Consider the following 19,588-nt stretch of genomic DNA (forward strand, 5'->3'; position numbering starts at 1 on the left):
ATGGAAGCCAGATTCATAGGAACCCTGTAATTACTTGACAGTAATCATTGCCAGCAATAAAGCAGAATTAGCAAAGAACTAATTAGCACACCACCCAGGACTACAACAATCCACACTTTTTTACTGTTATTTTTAGCTACAAGCAGGAAAGACATAAATTGCTCTTTTATCAAATAGCATGAAAGAGCTTAGGTAAGTTAGATGTTTGCCGTTATCACTCTATAAAGCTGGAGTCTGCCCTTCAGCTATGCAGCATATATTACCCTGGCAGAAGACCGCAGGAAGGCTGGAGGCCTACCAGTGCCTGCTCCCTGCCGTTACAGGAAACGGGGTCTGTGGGGTAGATGGCAGGAGACACTAAAACTAACAAAGTACAAACCTACTTTTTTCATGTAAATGTCTCTAGCAGAATAACGCGAGGAAATACAGAAGGGCTGGTTCCGCAAATGTCAGTGAAATACAGAGCCTGGCACTTTTTAACTTGCTGGCTGAATTTCAAATATTTCTTAATCTTTAGTAGTTGATGGGAAATCAGCTGGAGAGTTTCAGTTGCCACCTCACTGGGTGAGTCCCTTTGCTCTGGCTCCTAGATAGCACAGTCTGACCGCTCTGACTTCTTGCTTGCCTTAGCTACAGGCAAAGAGGGTTTGTTCACCTGACAGTTCTACTAGCTAGATATTTGGAAAAACTCCCTGATCAGCCAGACTTTTGGTGGGAAATGAGACATGTCACTGAACACCCAGTTCAAAATGGGAAAAACTGCCCTTAGGAAGAAAGATTGTGAGGCTCACTATGTTGAAGTGCTCGAAGTACCTGAGGACCACATAGATACCCCGCATGAGGTGGTCTTCCCTCTTCTGTGACTTTGAAAGTCAGGTGGCCTGGATATCAGACAGGAGATTTTTTTGTGCTTTTATGCATTTGGTCCAGCCCTCCACTGATTCCTAGATTTCTTTATGTCACAGGAGTGTCTGGCCATAGGCACGTACAAGACATTTGTCCTTCTTCGAACACATATTTTCTACATTTTCTACATTTAGCTACAATGAATTATCCTAAACCATGATTTGATTCCTCATCATTTAGAGAACGTTCACCAAAAGATCAATTAATATAACTCCATTTTATAGTCTGAGTTCAGTTTAGTTCAAGGGAAAGTTTAGTGCACTAAAAATGAATAAATAAAGATTTTTTTTTTAATAAAAAATGAAATGAGCGTTGAAGTGCATACCTGAAATATTTCCTCTGAACTCTGCAGTGCTGTTAGCATGCACATTGTAGCACTTGGTGCTCATTCAGCATGTGCTACGTGGATGCACCAAGATCTGCGTACATCATTTGCCAAGCAGAATGACAGGAGTAATGTGACTATTTCTGAAAAATGAAGTGTTTATGGCTTGCTCAGTTTCAGAATATGTTTCATAATCTTCAGCACTCACAGTGTGTCGCTCATGGGCTTGCAACATACTCCCTCTGAACAGAAGCTGCTTTGTGCTCACCACTGAAGAAGCATGTGCTGTGCGAGTGCTGTACTGTATTTTGGCAGTAGCTGTTAGAAGTAAATTTACAGTGGATTAGGGAGATGCAAGGCAACGTGCCTGGTAGCGTAATTCTGGAGAGCATTAAATACTCTGTTTAAAGAAGAGATGAGAGATGGCTCCTATTCAAAATCTTGGGAATTGAGGTTCAAATTGTTGGGCAAAATTTCCATTTAGTTTCTGGGAAAATAAATTCCTGAGCAAGAAGCGCGAGCGCCTGTCCCCATGTCCGCATGTGCTCCACACGGAGCAGGATCCTTGGGCAAGGGCTGCTCAGGCTTCATGTCCCCTCAAGGCCAGGACAACCCGTGTGTTGAGGACAGGAGCCATTTTTGTCTGTCCAGTGCTACACTAATGGGATATATAGATAAATGCAAAGATAGAAAACTGGTTGTATACTCTGGGAAGGAAAATAAGAAGTACTTCTTTTTCCAAGCCTAGCCTTTTTCTAGACTTGACCTGGGATTGAACTTTTAAGATTCTGAATTTTTTTGATGGTTTATTTCACTTTCAGATTTTGGCAGGGGCTAGTATCAGATATGCCAGAAGTATGATGAGATAAATTGTTCTCCAGACAGAAACAGAAGCAGAAAGCAGACAGTTGCCTACAAAAGATGGTCTCTTCTATGGATTTTACGGTAAAAACTGCTGGCTCCATTTTCAAAAGAAGAAGCCTAAATCTGACAATGAAATCTCAGCAAAAAGAAATCAAAAGATTCTAAATAAGCATTTTAAGAGTCCACATGCTGCTCTGAAACCACTGGTTAAAACTGAACACACAGTGAAGGTATTTTGGTTTAGAAGTTGGTCTCTGTTTTATGATACCTCTTCACTCTGTAGTGGTAGCTGGAAATCCTGGATCCACGGTAGCCTGTGGCATTTACTACTAAGTAGTCACACTGGGGAATGGAAAATTACAGTTCTTTACTTTTTGGTAGGGCTCTATCTTTAAAGAGAAATAATAACCCAAACAAACCAGTGTCAACTCCACTGATTTACCTGCACTAGAGAACGTGGAGGGAAGGCAACATTGCCAAAAGGTGAAAACTGCAGCTGCGATGCTCTACTGTCTGACTCCTTCTGATTTGGGGAACAGAGCTGGGGTTTCCATTAATCTTTCTGGATCTCCAAAACGAAGCCAATCACTAAAAGGAACCTCAAAAGAGAGTCTACAAAGCCACTATTTGTTTAATGTATTTCAAAGCATTTCCTTCATTCATTGTTTACTGATCTGGCTTTTCCTAATCAGGAGTAGAAAAACATAATGAATGCTGATCACCTGCAAGCTCTAATCCCTTGGAAAGAACTTTTTCAGGAAAATGTTGTTATGGTGAATGCTTTCAGGGAGTGCTGGAGATTTAAAGTTTCTCATGATGTTTTGCATTCTTCTAAATGAACAGGAAAAAACTCATCTGGCTCTCATTTGAATTCTCAATAGACCTTAAAAAGGAAATTCCAAAGAGAAGTGTATTCCTACACCTAAAATCTGTGAGAATGATGCTGTAAGCTTGTCTCAAACCAACACCAGCCTGGAGATTCAGAGCAAAGGCTGGTCCTCTCTCAGGAGCGGACCCAGTTGTTCCACACAACGTCAGGGGTCTCAGCAGAGGGGTTGATTTTATAAATGAGACTTCAACAGGAGTCATCTCAGAAGCTTAGCATTAAGCATGTGCTTAAATATCTTGTTAACCTGCCTTGCATGCATAGCAGATGTTTTGTCATCCATGTAAACTGTTTATTTACATATGTACAGATTTCTAGACACAGAGTGGGAATCACCATACCTACAACCAACTACGTGCGAACTATTCACCCCAGGTACCCCTTAAGTACACGGAGAGAAGGAGGCACTTCCATGAAAATATTCATCTTATCTTAAAGTAAATGTCTAAAGGAAGTCAAATGCATTGTGCCAGAAAAGTGCCCATTCTTCTCTAGAGACTATATAGCAAATTTAGGATGAACAGGCATATAAAGCTAGAGGCATTTCCAGTAAGATGAAGTGAATTCTTCTTTGAGACATCTGTTAATGCACTGTGTGACTTGAGGTTATTAATTCCATCTCTTTGCCCCTGCTTTTTTCCATTTGCAGTGATGGCATAAATGATCCATACCCATGTTTGTAAAGGAGTTTGAGATTTATGTAGGAACATTCCTGTGTAGGTGACCAGTGTTTACCACAAATAGCATATATTTCCCACACAAAGCATGTCACTGAGTTAGTATTACTTGACCTCAGAATCCACTAATCTCAAACATAAGCAAGGAAGTAAGTGCTGGAGTTACTCACCCCATGTGTATTCTATTCATCAATTCACCTGCTCAAAATGCATCAGCTGGTTTCCTTAGGATATATCCATGTCCCACTTATCAATTTAAGCAGTGCTTATTGAGACTGTCCCTACAGTTGATACTATACATTCTTTGTATTCAGGTTTTCTTTTAGTATTTTAAGCTTATAAACAACTCCAAGCAGTTTTGCTTTTTAGAACCTGTCAGAAGAATGCTTTTCTTTTCCTAAAAATGCGCTCAAAGCACAAGGCCAGCATATTTAGTTCTAAATTAATTTGAAGGAGAAGGCTGGTCTTCCCAGACCTCTCAGAAAGGCAAACATCTCTTTTCCAGTGCCATAAGACCACTGTTCCTAGCTCTCCTTAGATGTATCAAGTCAATCAGTTGCTCAGTACACAACACAGAGGCTAATGTGAGAGCACTACACTGGCAAAACTTCACCAGAGGATTCTTACAATTGATGTGAAGACAATAAAACTGATTTGTTGACACATAACTGTGCACCTTGCTCACTTTATTGGTTTCCTTCAGCTGTTATTGATTGCCTTCTTCCCTGTGTTTTTCATCTCTTTCAGTTTAGAAACTTTGGGAAGAAACTTTTAATAGCAATTTGTTTGCGTCATACCTACTTGGCATGCTGCGCACTACTATTACACAAATAAACAAGGAGCACGATGCAACACCGCAGCAGCAGATTTAACTAAAGATCCAATTGTACTTGATGCCATCTGGATTTGGGAAGAATTTTGCCTTAAATGAAAAACCTAATGTTGGCTCTCCTACAAAAAACAAGTTCACCCTTCACAAGTATGTACCATAACACTGGACAACACACCAGCTTTGACTTATGACTTCATCAGTAAGAAATTGGCCTAGCAGTGGTATTTCTCCTCCAACAAGCAGACACACTCTCTGTTATATTGTTCCTTCCACACAGATTTGAATTTGGGGTATCCTCCACAGTTAGTATGAAGCCACTGTTTGCTACGAAGTAGTAACCTGTCATACCATCACCTCTCAAATAAATTACCTCTCGCCAAACCACCAATGTTAGGATGGCTCTTAATTTGGATTATGAGATTGTCAGCAGCCAAAACAAATAGTTCAGATTTCCATGCACAATTTATGATTTTAGCTATCTGTCTTAGCCATTTTTAATGCGTTCATCACAGCAGAAACCCAGTGACAGTCTGAGTAAATGCTTTGACTTGTAATACACAGTCACCTAAAAAATTAATGATGAGTTATTTTCCCATAAGACTTAAGGATGGAAAAATTTCCAGCACTGGGGCCTCTAAAGAGGAAATACCTCAGGAGAATATTGTTATTAGGTGACACTGAGCAACTACTTAAGCAGGAATGATTGAAGCGGACTTTGTATCCTAAGGATTTAATGAGCAGCTTGGAGGAGTTGATGTCCTGAGGCACAGCCTCAGGTCATTAAACTTCAAATGGTTATTAATCCCCAGGAAAAGCTTTCTGTCAAGGTCATTAATGCTATTATACAGTGGAAACTGAGGGTGTATAGAGAAATTAGCATATAGTCTGTTTGCAGGAGAAATGCTATCAGTAAGCATGGGCAGGTCATTTCTAGAAGGATACTGCAGTGAGCACTAGCTAGCCAGCTTGACTGAACTTCTGTTTAACTTTCTGTACCATTTCTAAGCTAAGTTGCTCTTCTGCAGAGTGTCACCACAGGAACTTTATCATGTACTTAACAGTTAAATTGGAGGCTCCAATAGCTAACATCAGCAGAAGTCCCTCCTGCTGAGGAAAGATACCTTAACATATGTTTTTACGTTGGACTCTTGCCCTGCTATTGCCTCTTTTTATAATAAAAATAGGAAATCTGATTCAGCTGATGTGTATACTGTTTCGTGGTGAATATAGCATTTGACTGAAGACTGAGACTGTATAGGTGTTAAGATCATTACCCTTTTTTCCTGCCAGTTTTCTAGGATACAAGTCTTCTTCCATCTCACTGACTTCAACAGCAGAAATATCTGGAACCAGAAAGAAAACAGTCACTGGTCCCAGCCAGCCTCTGCTAATTGCATGACAGAGAGATGGGAGCAGAGCAAGGACAGCCACAGTGTGCCTCGATTCCCCAGCTGCTGGGAATGGGGCCATGCTGCCGGGTTAATGTGAACAGCCCGACTTGCAGGAAGGGGATAGAAGTACATGGTGATACCCCAGGTAGAGGCCACCTTCCTGGACACGTTCTCTGTTCTGAGTGCCTAGTGAATGAAACCACAGTTACAGACACTCCTATTACCCTTCCATGAATTGTGGAAATTTCTGGTGGACAAATCCTGTGACTTTTTGTAAGTAGGCTCTAGATTCAGGCAGTTATTTGCTTACTGGATTTTGTGTAGCTAATGGTCAAGACTAGAAGCCAGACCTATTGATTTTTTTTTCCAGATTCTGCTGCTGGTTTATGATTTGATTTTGGCAAATAGTTAAATTATACCAGCGCATCAGATTTTCCTCCATTAAAAGGGTTATAAACATACCTACCACAACAGATGTTCGGAACTTTAATTAATTAGATCTATTTACAAGGGACCTGAAGATCTTTGGTTCCAAATTATATTATAATGATCAATGTTTGATTTTTAAGGCAATAGCACAGACTACAAATGCCTAAAACTGTTCATTCTGCTCTAAGCAGGGAAAATAGAAAATTGTTAGTAAGATCATTCTGATTACACCCTTGAGGATTATCTAACACCCCAATTATGCAGCTGTCCAAATTAAGAGAAGAAATCTTTCTTTATTAAAGACTCTGAGGAGATTTAGAATGTTATGGTTTATTATCTTAAGTAAAAAGAAAGAACAAAAGGACATTATGACATATTTAATTCTTCTGACAATGTCTGCATTAAACGATCAATCCTTAAAAGTGCATTGCTATTTATTGTTTGATTAAGCGCCCTACCATTCACTGGCATCAGCCAAATGTATCCTTACTAAATGGAATTCATGCAAATGTTATTTCAGTTAAATGTATCAACACAGGTGTCAGTAACACACCCACCTACGTGGAACCTGAGGGCAAATTCACTGTTTTTTTTTTGTCTAATTGGTTTCATTAAATGAAATTGCTAAATTATTGGAGTACAAAAAAGTACATTTACAACGGTATTATGAAAAAGAACCCCTTTGTATGATACAACTACATAGTTTTTGCAAGTATTTGGGTCCTTGATTTAGTGGAGCATATAGTAGTTATGTTTAGAAACTGATACCGTGAAAAATGTAAGTTACACTTTTAAAATATAAATATGACTGATCATTTCTAGAATGAAACTTTCACTTAATTTATATGTTATACATCACTCCAAATACCTGAGGAAGAACTGAACACAAGTAACATTAAAGAAAATTTTATTTGGCAGTACTGGCTTAGACATGGCTGTGAAGCCATAAATCAGATATAAAATAAGTATGTGGGCACTAAATTATCTTCTGGGCTTGGAAAATTCCACTGATGTTATATTTTTATAGCAGTCTGTTCCTGTAACCTAAGTCCCAATCGAGGGATACATTTAAGTCTTTTTCTGAAGCAGAAAAGATGAATTTAAGCTTCTACTTTAAGGGAGGGCAGTTGCATAGTTTAAGCACTGTCTTGAATAAGGTTGCTTTCCTGGTCAGGATTTTCAACAGATCCGTAAGTGTCATTGAAATCCATGTCCCTAAGCAGGTCTAAAGTTTATCTGCTTGCTTGCTTTGCTGGATTGTACCATAAGGCATGCACAGTGTTATTGACATAAGGAATAGATCTGAAAAAAAGAATCCTTCTTAATCTCTCCTGAATTTTCAACATAATAGAGAATTCCTTACTGCTGGGCTCTTTCTCTATTTAATTTCCATAAATACACTTTCTCTTCCTGACTCCCCAACTGTTATTTTTTTGGCTTCATTTCCACATCTGTCCCACTAATGATCAAGATAGTTCAGTTGGTCTCTGTCCAGTTTCATTCTTCCCTTTGCTCTAGTCAGTGAGCTAAGAAGAAAGTTGAACTACCAAACTGCTGCAGTCACATTTCCTTGAATGGATCTTACACAACACACAATCAGGAATAACTAGCTAATACTTCTCTCTGACTTGCATACTTTGGACTGATAATAACTGTAGCCATATCCTGCAAACTGACCAGTTTAAAACAGATTTGAGATGTCTTTTTCTCCTCCACAAAATGACTGGGCTTGTTTTTATCTTAAAAAGACATCATTGTAGAACTTAAAATTAACCATAGAAAATGAGCCCAAAGTGGACAGTGAAAGTTCATCTAATCCACTCTCTGCCCAAACCTGCAGGACTAATATTTACTCTTCCTTAGAGGAATCTGGGATTCAGAACAACTCCAAAAATACATTCTTATATACACCTGACCAAACAGGTTGCTTTGGTCTCAGACCAGCTAGGTGACAAATTTACTACTCTACATCGAAGTAGATGTTTTTGTGATTCAGTTCCGGCTCTGTTTTCAGATGGAGATTTTAACTGAATCAGCCTTCAGTTGCTGCTGCTGGAATGCACTGCTTACTTTTCCAGTCCTTGCATTTAACTGCCTCTGCACTGCCACATCTGTGGCTATTCAGCAGAAACTCAGTAAAATTCTCCGCATTTTCTGCAAATGTTACCTTACATTCCTCCAGCGCTAGCATCTTAACATCATTTACATTCCTGCTTACAGAAATGGTGACATTTTTTACAATGCTGCTTTTGACAATTGGTAAGGATTACTGGCTGGTAACATCAGCTGCAGAGTCCAGATTTGTTAACCCTCATTTCTTCTGATTAATACTAAAGAACAGTCCTCTTCAAACACCCACAGATTTGTTAGGATGAAAGGCCTGCACAACTATGAATTTCTGAAGGTGGAAGAGGAAAAATGCTGGTGAATGAAAAGATAAGAATATATTCCAAGCTGAAACATGGAAGAGAAAATTGCCAATTTCTCAAATAACATTGTTTATTAAACAGTTTCCTGTTGGGGGGAAACTAGGCAACTACAGTGACTAAGAGTAACTAATGAGTACTTACGTCATAATAATGTGACGGATTATCGTGACAGCCTAGTGTTGAAAGAACAGTACTTGTGTCAGGCAAATACTGCACTTCTAAATAACCCATGGTTATTCTGTACGTGGCATACTGAACAAAAAGCATGTCTGATGCGTCAGAAGTATATTCTTTTAACTAAAGAAAATCCCCAAATTACAATCCTAGTAACAAAGACCTCTCCAAAACAATATCACACAGTGAGCACTACACTAGATATTCTCACTATTGATAACATAACCCGAAGAATGAGTTGCTATTTAATATCAATGAAAATACCAGAATTTAGCCCTAAAAACTTTTGTATACCAAGTCTTATGAATAGTTCATCGATAATGATGACTGATTTTCTCTTCTTCTGCAAAGAAAAAATACTCTATCAAATAAATATTTATTTACACATAAATGTTCATAAAGATTAAGATTTGAAGAACTAAATCTCTCTCTCTGTATATAACCAAGTGCCTATATTTAGATGATGTCTCTGCAATGCTCAACCTATATATAGTAGAAAAACATTTAATTATTATCATTCAGCTGTCATACTATAGTTTTTCCTCAAACTAAGAGCCTGAGCAGTACCAGTCCCCAACGACCTTTTAAAACAACAATGTAGAAACTGCACACCTCCTCACATCCTTCTTTCTTCTATTTCCTTTCATTTAAAGTTTGTCCAGTATGAACTTCAAGCACATAGAAAAGATGACATTTTCTCTCTCTTCCAAAGCAGATAGGCTTTGAAGCAATGCAATAGGTCTACTCCAGAAAAACAGTTTGTTACATTTCATTTCACATGTTGGGTGTGTGTGCTACTGAAGGCAATTCTTGTACTACTAAACTGTGACATATCTGCATCCTTACTTAATACCTGTTGACTCAATTTTATGCCTCAATTTACAGCCTGTCTTGGTAGTTCACCCTATGTGCAATGAACAGAATCCAACTAGATTTTGCAGGGAATTGCATAAAAAAAACCCCTCAAACCCCAAAGAGATTAATTTTAGTTTTTAGTAATGTTGTTTTCCATTTTTTATGATAAGGCCTGTTGTTCTGTACTGACAGTAGTTAGTCATTTGCCTTATAAGTGATGATGGTATGGCAGTAAAACAGTTGACATTTTGGTCAGCAAGGAGAGAAATGCAGATGCAAAAGGAACTGTTTAAGGAGGTAGCCCTAGGAAAAGCTGTTATTCAAGTGTCTGTCAGGCAGATCAAGTACAGCTGTTCTGCTCCACTAATTTTTAATTACATCAAGCAACCAGTCTCAGAAGTCTCCAAGACTTTATGATGCCTTGAAATGAAAAGACCAAAACGTTTTCCTTCATCATTTAGAAGGAACCAGAGCATTAGCATCTGCAGGAGGCATTAAGACCCTTCCAAAGGGTCAAAGGGATAAGACCTGTGTGCTAAAGGGGCTGATTAAAGTAAGTGTAATAGTCAATAGCGAGATCAGTAGTACCAGCTAGTCTTTACCACAATGATACCGAACCTCCAAGGCAAATCTGGCTTTCAAGAGATGCAAAAATAAAAAAGGACAGCACCACAAAAGAATCCCAAGGAATGTTAAGATGGAAGATGGTCCTTAACTGACATACAATGCATGGCTTTACTGTGGGTTTTTATGTTGGAATTATCTAGGAATTTATTTCATAAATATTTCATCCGTAACTATACAAAACTTTGTAAGATTTTTATATATTTCCTGCTAGCCCAAGGAAAATTATTTTCTGCTGGAAATAGAAAGGCTGTAGTAGCCATCAGGAATTAAAAGCACACAGTACCCAGTATCTACCTCAACTCCAAGCTGTGATATATGCAGCATTTTGTTGTGTATCTCAAAGTTGCATGCTTTCACAGTAATTGCAAGGAGCTCCAGTTAGGGATAATTTCCTTTAATATAAAGCATGATTGGGTATATTTTGAAACAATTTTATTTTCCATCCTTACATTTTTCATAAAATCATAAATTCTAACCATGGTTGGAATCCTCTTCTAAAAAGCAGAGCCTTCAGCTACAAAAGCTTTTAGAGGCTCACTTTACAGTAATATTACACTCATCTCTTCCTTTGTCCGTTTTGGACATTTTTACTAAAATTCTTAAGTATGGGGGGTAAATCTTTCATTTGCAATTAGAGTGTGCTACCCTGAGACTACCAAGTCTCATCCTCTCTTTAACCACTTCCTAAAGATGGTCAGTTCAAATTGGAAAATGTACACCTGCAATAAAATATAGAAATTGTCTTTTATAAAACTTGTCTTATAAAGACAAGAGGGCTAAGGGTAAGAGACATCAAAAGTATTCAAATTTGGGCTCATATATGAAATATGCCCCTAATTTGAAGATATTTTTCTTTAAGGTACTTACTAGTTCTTTTTAAAATCTCCTTTTTAAAATCTACTTGTCTTTAGATTACAAGAGACTCTCTGTCTAAAGTATTTATGAAAACATACACAGTGCTTTACCTGTGAAATTCCTCACTCACACGTATTTCTTCATGGATGAACATTCCGCTTCTCCAAAATCTCTCCTATCATTACCCACCCCAAGAGAAGTTACATTTTCAAAAGCACGATTTAACTTCTGTCAGGAGGAATAACAATGGTATCACTTTTTTAATACTGTGCTCATTTATTCAGAAGGGTTATTTTGCTGTCAGTCTAGGAGATCAGTGCTGAAGAGCTTTCAGATTAATGCTTGGGGCCTTCAGGTTATGCTGTTTTTTAAAGAGTGCTCCCTAAGGGCATCCTGTGAGATAAGGGTATTACTTAGATCGCCCAAGATGGTGCTTACTTAGCATTTTCTCCTTGAGGAGAACCCTTCTACCCTAGAAGGATTTTGCAATGGTAACCGACACTATGAAAACACAGTAACTCTTATTTGATAAATAATAACTATGGGTACATTTTTATTACTGTTCCCATGCAGAAACTTTATATCCTGCTGTGCAAATACCTGAGGATGCTCTCCTGGAGATTAACATTTTGGACCAACCTTTTCAAGTAGAGATTTCCTTCCTGAAATGTACAGGTACACAAGTCCTACTCAGTCCAGTAGGAAATCCATGTAAATTGCTGTTAACTGAGAACTGAGATCATTTTGTACATGGAGTAAGACACAGGACCCCTTCCACAGTCCTGTCTAATTCAAACAGTTGTCGTGGGTTAGATACATAATATGCTGAGGGTAAAACCTTCAGAGTGACAGCGTGTTTCTAGGCTAACTTTAGAGTAGGGAGTTTAAAATTTTCATGTCTCCGTCTATAGTCAATGGAAGGCGAGAGGCTACAGAACAGTTAAAGCCATCTGATGTGAGGCTTTTGCTCTGAACGGTGTCTCCCTACTGAATATATGGGGAACCTGCGGAAAACAACCTTGCCAGGCTGAAGTCAGCCTTTGGCTACTACTCTCCTAATTCTCATTTTTAGAAGAGATGAAAGCACTGACTATATCCTAAGCCAAATGGGCATTTTGAAAATGTATCTAAGTGTATTATGGTGGATCACCACCAATTGAAGCAGGAAAATGATTATACAGACTCAAACACACAAAAATTTCTAAAATAGCTTTGGGAGGAAGTTGCCTGAGATCCAAAAGCAAAAGATAAATCCGAAATTATTAACACTTTCATAGGCTTCACATGCAAAACATTTTAGACACAGTAAAATGATTGATTTCTGTGGCTTTTATTAAATAACTTGTATTAATCTGATTTTCAAGATTAAAATTAATTTTAAAGAGTAGCTAGTAAGAAAGAGTGTCTTCATCTCTGGGTGCCTTTCTTGAATTGTCGGTAACTGAATTGCTCCTGGATAGTTCAAGACCAACTCCAAATCAATGGGAAAACTCCTGCTCATTCATAGTCAATCTTTTTCTTTATAATTGGAAGAATGAAACCAGATGTGGACTATGATGTTTTTGTAACTGAGGACAGGGAGATACAGAAGGAGAAGGAAAGTTCAACATAGCATTGTTGAACTTCTAAAACTCTCCTTGACTGTAAATGCATTTGAACATCATTAAAAATTTTATATGCAAGTTTATTTCTCTTTTAAATGTTATTTAATAAAAGGTACACAGAGTTAATAATACCTTCAAAGGTTTCAAAGTAAGAGTTAACTAAAATAACTGTCATTTTATATGTTCAAGGTACTGATTTAACTTTAGCCATCTATAAGCTATATAGTTATTTATTATGCCTGACCAGCTCAGACCAAACTCATCATTGGATATCCATCTGCTGGGCTCAGATACATTAGGGATGAATTGACACTGTGGCTCCCATATTTTCCTTAAGGTGAGTTACTAAACAATTTTTCACTATAATAATTTAATAGATTTTAAGGCAAACCTAAACATGCATTCCTTTTCTGACTGTCTTCACAAAAAAATCATAGAGCTTCACCTGCTAATTTCCACATAATGCCTGTAATTTCTGCTTGCATTACAGTGTATCTGTGCTATGACTTCCTAAGGAAATAAGATTTCACCTGTCTCTCTGGGATGTCCCACCTGCACCCCAGTATAATTTCAGAATCTACTAGCCTGTTTCAGTCAAATTTGGCAGGGAAACACAGATTTCAGAGGCAGTAAGTTTTATAAGAGTTGGTGTGGGTAGAGAAAAGCACACAAATTAGTATTCCAGTAAGGAAAAGGCATTTGTAGAATGATCCATTATCCATGCTGAGAAGCAGCAGACAGTTGGCGGAAGAGTGTGCACGGCCTAACAACATACATCACTGTATCACCTGCAGCACAGGTACCGCTTTCCCAGACAAATATTTAAGGGGTATGAGACAGATCTGGGGAGCAGTGCGGAATGAGGGAAGCAAGGACTCTGCAGACAATGTGGTAGGGGGAAGGAATCTGTTAGGAGATTCAGAATCCAAATCCATAGGAGACTAGTTGTCATTGATGCCAGTGCTCAGAAAGCAACTTGTTTAGCTCAGTTTTACAATATTCTCTACAATGGAAATAAAGGTCAGCTACTACTCATCACTGGGCTATGGGCTGCTCCAACTTTTGGCAGATCCAGAAAGATTAACACGAGGAAGATATCACTACTGCCTTTGTCACCAGTGTTGCAGGAGTGACTGAGTAATGCACCACATTGTCCTCACATCCCCGTCCCTCCCACTGCTTCCTTCTTCATAAACTCCAAGAGAATAAGATGTTAAGGGGCTGCTGCACTGAGTAGGAGCTCTACAACCTACCTCTGCCCTGAGCTATATACTTTCCTAGATTCAAGAAAGTTTCTAAAACAGTCAGTTGCAAGAAAGGATCCTGGAGCAAGGTATTTCCCAGTCCTAAAGATCTACTAAGCTCCAGTGCAAACCTCCCTGGAAGAGACGAATAGAAATGAGGAGATAGTCATGTCCATAGAATAGTAACGAGAAGCCACTCCCTAAATACACAACAAGTTCAGTATCACTGGAGACTCATCCTCTATTCCACCAACCATATTGCAGTCAAAGGCTGTACAAAGCCTGTCCTCTACACATACCAATTAAAAACATATTATGCACCTACCAGGGCAAAGCTATTCAGCAATTTTTTGTGGTGTGAAGGGAGAAACATGCACAAGTGTTACTGTTACTTGTATTTCATTACAAACCTCAGCCAAAATTAGAACCTTGTAACAGTCACTGCTTCTCAAGCATGCAATTACAAATAAGCTGTGTCCTTAAAGAATTTACATTCTTCATAAATAGATAGAAAAGGAAAGCAGAAGAAACAAAAGCATGGAGACTTACGGCTGGTCATTCTGCTAAAGGCAGGAATTTAGCTCCTCTGAGTTAAATGTGGAATATGTGAGCTCAAACCACACAGACAGTGTAGAGCCCAGGACCTCCTGCCTCCTGGGTGAGTGCTCTAATTTTTAGGTTATTATGCAAAAGGAAGATAAGTCACATCCATCGTCAAATGAGTAAATGGATCCCAACTGGTCGGAGGTGCCAGCATTTATTTCCTATTGTTCCTGTGTATTCCCAATGGGAGGGGTAGTTACTTTAATGAGGCAGACTGAATCATCCTTGGGTGGGTAGATGGACGGAGAGAGGGAATGGTCTCCTTCTGCATGTCTTCAGAAGCAACTGCCACTCTCCTTAGACTGTACAAGGAATTTAAGCAGCTATGTTAAATGGACTGGATCATCTGTTTAACCCCAAGTACCTAAAAGCTTGAATTAAATGGACTGGGTTCTCCACAAGACACACTGCCTCTCTAACAAATGCCAGCTTTTCATGATTTTTCTGACAAATACCATGGTATTGCTAATTATAGTCAGCCTGACTTCCATCTGGAATAAATTAGTGTTGTCTCTGTTGAAGACTGGCCCAGAAAATGCATGTAAAACTGCAGGATCCTTGCAAAAAAATGAGGCTCTGTGTTAGGTGGAGCCTTGTTGCTAAGAAGGCCTGTTGTTGAATGTTTTAATCCAAAAGATTAAAAACATGATTTCACATTATGGTCTCTGACTTAGCATGGTAAACAGCCTAGAAAACCACAATCTAGCTACAGTGTCTTTGTCCCTGCTTGCCATCAATGGCAGACCCTTTTTTTCTTTCTTTTTTTTCAGTTATCCACAAAAATAAAACAGAATAAAACCAGAAACCAAGCATTTTTTCAAAGGTAGAACATAATTTAATCTTGAAAACAGAGGACAGAAGAGCGTGGGTTTTCTCTGACTGTGGACTTCTTGTAATTTAACTGAAGATAAATATTTAGATAACAACCAATGGAATATTTAATTGTCAGCAACTATTATAAAAGAAAGTGCTAGAGATTTTCAGACTTGTTTTCCTATGTGTGTTGACAACCCATTCCCATCATTTACGGTCTGTATGACATACGAATACTATCACTGTTATAATTTGTAAATTGTTAATATTAGGATTCTAGTGATCGCTATGCTTTCAGCTCTCTATAAAAAAGACGTTTTTTACATCAACATTTGGCTGAACATCCATTACTTTCCCATCCATTATTTGTACACTGCCCCCTTCTTTTCCTCCGTCTTCATAATTTTTTCTCATTGTTCCTCTGCCAAATTCCCTGCCTGATTTGATCTGGGAAGCTGCATATCCTGCCTACTCTTGCATGCAGTGATACTTGTAAACCATGAAATAAATAAATGAATGGGAAAAAGGACAAAGCCAAAAGTAGGAAGCTACCTGATAAATCTAACTATTTGGAACTCAAGTTGTGCGGGTAATCAGGCAATGGCACCGTCTGAACTTACAAATGTTACCCCTCCTATCCTTTCTGTCCCATTCCCTAGTGCTTGTAACATTACTTGTGTCTTGGTTTGCGTGAAAATGTAAGATCTTCAAGTCTGCGCCACGACTTCTCATAGTGTACAGCACCCACAACAACAGGACTCACAAGCGGACAGCAGGTTCTTTGAATACTACTGTGATTAAGTCAAGAACTAAATATTAGACCTGACAAACCTATAATGGATAGAACAAGACTAGAAGGTTTTTGTGTTTCAGGAGCTATTCTCACCACTGTTTCAGATTTACTCTGATTTTAAGGCAAGTTTAAAACTTTCTGTATCTCGGCTTATCTATGTGTAAAATAAATTCTATAAGAATAGTTAGTTCAAAGAGATTATGTGAAGCATTATTAAAAGGAATTTGAAATCTTTGGATGAAAAGCACTACATAATATTTAATAACTAAAACTATACTGAGAGAATCTCCAGTTTGTTCACCAGATAAGACATACTAAGTTAAAAAATACCACAAAAGGACTTTGAGAAGAAATATATGTATCAGTATATAATGTGTATAACTTAACTTTATAAGCATATGTTTACCAAGCTTTCTTGGATCTTGTTTGTAATCACAGAAACTCCTCCAAAAGGACTCAAAAGAATGTTTCTTCTCATATCAGAAAAATAATTTTACTCGGAGAATAACAAAATGAAACCACTTCTCCAAAAGAAAAAATGAACATGTAAGGCAATGCAGCTCTGATACAATTTATATATATTCTACTAATCAATAAAATACAGTTGCCAGGGTAACACTGACCTCAGAAAGTGAAATACAGAGGTCTGTCTTATATAAACACATACACACACCAATATGTTATGTGAACTTTTGCAATCTAGCAGTGACTTCAAGGAAAAATATGTTTTTACAAAAGAACACATATTTTCCCAGGCTTGATAGATTCTTGAGCAAGAGCTTTTATGAGATTTTAGACAAGTTGTATTTTGTTTGGTAGTCTTTGTTCTTGTTCTTTTCTTACTGGAGACAAGGAAATGTTGGGAAAAATTTGCTTTCAATGAAAATTAATTCTCTCTATTAAAGTGACTTCAAACAGTGACAACTGGATGGGGAGAAGAAACTCTACCAAAGCACTAGAATATAGATCCTGAGCATAGTTAAGATTAAAAAGTTTGAATTATAGATCCTATTTGTATTATGTGGTTCTCTAAGGACAAATTCTCAGTAGCAAGACTGTAAATGAGAACAGATTTTTTTGCACAGCACCTATGTTCTAATCATATCTGTGTTTAACCTGAAGGCTTAATTCTGCCGCCTTTATTAAAAGATCTTATAATCCCATTGAACTGAGTGGAACTAATGACAGAATGAGATTCTGTTGAGGGAGATTTAAAGGTGATACCATCCAGCTCCATCTAATCCCTAATTTTGTATTTAATATGAATTGAATTTCAGATTTTACTACCAGAGTCTCTCAGTGCAAATGTAGATTTCTGGTACAGGGTCTTCTCCTTATACTGCAGCTAAATAAAGCCCAGGTTTCACAACAATATAACACAATAGTGTTCAAAATTCCTTGCCCATTTTAGCAAAACCCATGGATAATACCTGTTACTTTTAGGATACCACCTCATGGCTCCCTAAATTACTCCTCATGTTTCACCCATCTACAGCCGAGTTTGTGTGCTCAGCCACCTGGAGCTGGCAGATATTTTTCTAACTTTGATGCCACAGCAACCAGGAATGAGGAATTAAGACAGAACTATGGCTGTCTGCTGAATTTAGGCTGGGAGCTTGGATGAATAATATAAATGTATTTATATTCTTTATATAGTTTAGTGTGTTTATACAGTATAATGTGTTTATATAGTTGTGAGAGTGTTCCACTGCACTAAAAGTCTGTGGGAATTTTCATTATCAGTACCAAGCTTTCAAGACTATTTTCTGAGAGATGATTTTCAAACAAATTTTCAAAATGTACTAGTTTAGCTCTTTCAGCACCTAAGTCTATTGAAAAACTCCAGTTGAGATCTCCCAATAAGATTTGGGTCACACTCCTAATTTTCAGCTGAGTTAAAAAGTGAAGATACCTCATTATGCAACTGTCTGAAATATTCTCGTAACTGCAAACTCACTGTGTTTTCACAAAGAGCTGAGAACATGGAGTGGCATTTTCAGGTATGTATAAGCAATTAGAATCCAGACAAAATAATGTCTTCATTCCTCATTGGGTTCAGTGATGAAAAGACTGACTATTATGTATGATTACCTCTTCTGTTAATTGGGATGTATAAATTAGACATGTTTCTACAATGGAGATCTAATGCACTGTGTAAGCATTAAATATTAGTATGCATCTATTTTTTTAATTCAGTGACTCAGAGGCACAAGAGGGGTACACATCATAGTGCCTGTATCTATAACATTCGTTCCTTGTCATTGGTATGCATATTCCTACGAATAAAATTAAGAGGATGGAGCTACCTAAATAGGTCATTAGGTAGATGGATGTACAGCTGTGGCAATGAAAGGTCTTCTAAATGAACAATTTGCTAAATACTTTTTCTTCTACAAGCAAGGACCCATTTCCTTTCTGCAACCATGACCTGCTCCATGCGTCTCAGCAGGGACACATGGACACAGAGGAGACAGAAGGGAGGAAGACCGCCTGGATGTTATACTCCAGGAAGCTGGAAAAAAGGAGCAAACATGCTTTTTGGAGTGTGAGTGTAGGGTGCAGGTGTGCGTGAGGGGGACAGGGAGCCTGGAAGACTGGGGAGAGGGACGGCCACTGCTGCGAAGAGGGTTTCGGTGCGGGAGATGGGTGCCAGGAGGAGCAGTACTGCTGGAGGAGGCCACAGTGAGCGTCGCAGGAACGCGGTGGTGAAGTTGGTGGTGGCAGCAAGACGTTAGCTGCCAGGGAAGCTCTGCTAGGACAGTGACTTCCATGCCTGCAGAGAAAGCTGTGAAAACTCTCTGAGAAGCTGAGCCTCCAAATATTTCCCCAGAATAAGCGTGGTGTGACCATTTTGTGCCTTTTTCAAACATAATCTAGTGCCCATAAGACCTCCAATTTCATTTGTAATTAAGTAACTTAACTGCAACTTTGAAAGGCAGCTACCACTGTTTTTACCTGTAGGTGGAAGACCATGTCCACAAAAGTCCCTTCAATCAGTCCTTTCCTTTTGTATATAATGTGCACAGATTTAATAGAAGTTTTTATTTTACTCAGTATGATTATGTTTTACTGAGTCCACTTGCTTTCGAAAGCACCAATAAATCAACAAAATTAAAGGTAATTACTGAAGGAAAACCTGAAAAACTGAAGGAACAAAACAATGCTAAGGGTTTGATTTACAAAAGGCTTTGATATACAAAACCCAGAACATTCAGGACTCAACCTCAGCCCATCCTGTCTGTCCTTCTGTGTAAAAATGTTCTTCACACAGTGTGTGATCT

The 19,588-nt window shown here is 38.3% G+C and overlaps 1 protein-coding gene across 2 annotated transcripts in view; it reads right to left on the reverse strand.

Annotated features, from left to right (window-relative positions):
* Positions 1–19,588, reverse strand: part of STARD13 (StAR related lipid transfer domain containing 13) — a 156,904-nt gene that overhangs the window by 53,610 nt on the left and 83,706 nt on the right. The window lies entirely within an intron of this gene.

The sequence above is a fragment of the Apteryx mantelli genome, chromosome 1, assembly GCF_036417845.1.
Source record: "Apteryx mantelli isolate bAptMan1 chromosome 1, bAptMan1.hap1, whole genome shotgun sequence".
NCBI classification, from domain to species: Eukaryota; Metazoa; Chordata; class Aves; order Apterygiformes; family Apterygidae; genus Apteryx; species Apteryx mantelli.